Source organism: Bos grunniens, chromosome 3 (assembly GCF_055505025.1).
Source record: "Bos grunniens cultivar Pamir isolate PY7600 chromosome 3, Bosgru_T2T1.0, whole genome shotgun sequence".
NCBI classification, from domain to species: Eukaryota; Metazoa; Chordata; class Mammalia; order Artiodactyla; family Bovidae; genus Bos; species Bos grunniens.
Window position 1 is genome coordinate 26,073,600 of NC_141167.1, and position 2,044 is coordinate 26,075,643.

Sequence of the window (2,044 nt, forward strand, 5' to 3'; positions counted from 1 at the left end):
TATATGAAAGCCACTTAACATCCACAATTAATGTAATCAAATATGAAATATTAGAAACAGAATTGTGGTAAAGATAAGAGGAATAATGGACTTTTCAAGTGTTTTGGATAGCCATGCCTCTGAATTAGCTTAATATCAATTACATGATGGGCAATTTGCTAAATAATCCAAAAGCAAGGACAAAGCAAGACCAGTAAAGACATCTGCCCAATAATTCAAAAGTGCGGCAAAGACCAAAAAACAATTTTTTCCCATTACACCACCATGGGAAATAAACAAATTAATGTACTTGTATGGATAATTTTATAGTTTCCAGTGAAGTTTTCTACTATTTCACTTAGATAATGTTTTTTAAAACACAGCTGGACAGTAACCACTTATTATATTTGGTCATATTTTAAAATTACATATATGTTTTATTTAAATACAACGTATACATATTCTGTCCAAAAATAGCAAGTTTAACACCAATCTGAAAGGGTGAATGGATACAGTTGGACATCTGGACTAGACTGAGGAGCTGTTTAATGTGCAGCCCGAGTAGGGCCGCATGGGAGAGAGTACAAAACTGACTGAATGCTGGCTAATTTGCTTAAGAGTAATCAAAATGGCTCTGAGGTACTATAAATTTCCTACAGTTTTTAAATATACCATGTACCTGATGAAAAAGCAAATAGCTTTATACAAAGACAGTTAAAAGAAGGAATATATATATGTTTTTTGAATCCATAGGGACATCACAAATGTCACGGGGAAGTATTAATGTAATATTAATATAAAAGAAAACTGTACATAATAGCATCAGCTGAAGGTAAATGGTTGCTTTCATTTCTTTAAAAAGGCTTATTTATTATGTTTAAAAAATTTTAATGTACAGTTCTTCAAACATATGGATAATATCTATAAAATATACTGCACATACTAATTTCTGATATTCTAATTTTTAAATTTTTCTCAAAAAAGTTATTCAAAGTACCTTTTAGTTCATCAGATCCTATTAAAAGATAATGTACCATACCCTAAAATCAGCACATAAAGTTTGAGGCTTAGCCATATAAAAGAATTGTAAGGATAAGTGCTTTCTAAGGAAAATGTTCTGTCTCAAATTATCAAGATAAAGGTCTGGGAATTTTCAGTAGCAGATTTCATCTTCTATGAACAAAAAGATTATATTTAGGATCAATATAAGGTTTATTTAATATTTCTATAGTAAGGTAATATTTTAATATCATCATTTTGAGTTTAAATATGTAGAATTTAAACAATGAAACTCTGTAGAGACATTGCAAGGTTTCTCCTTATTTAGCAACAGAACAGATTAAAGAGAAATCAGATCAAAACATAAAATTCAGATAAAAGATTCAAGTTAAAGAACAATGATATGAAATCAACAGAAAAATTGTCTCACCTGAAAATCTTCCATTAATTTGGGGAAAAGGTGTGATAGGAAAAAAATATTTAAATCCTTTTCCATTAGATTAAAATATTACTCATTTCTTATCCAATATTGTTGGAAATAAAATCCTAAATATTTAGAAAAAGAGATATGACCATGCTAAAAAGCAAGTGAGTCTCTGTATAGGATGTGTGATGGTAATTGACCTGAGAGGATTTTCTAAAACTATTTTAATATAGTTATGAACATGCTAGCATATAAAAAGTACTAAATATACTGAAATTTGTCATCATCCTGTTAAATTGTGTACACAAAGAAAGTAGGAGATGCTCTAATAATTGTCTCTTCTTTTTGGTACTTCTTAATTTATAAATATATTAATTCAATTTACATTTCAGTAAAAGGAGAGAGAAGAAAACACAAAATCAAGCAAGTTAATAAGTCAATATCCATTATTTAGTCTCTGTATAACCTAATTTAATATTCATAGCCCCTTCATGGATTGAGCTTTATTCTCTCATTTTTATAAATCCAGAAACTCAGATTTAATGATGTTGAATAACTTGCCCATGTTACAGGCTTGTAATTTATAGCATAAGGATATGAACCCATGTCTTTTGTCACTTCATTATAGCCAGATGAAAAGAT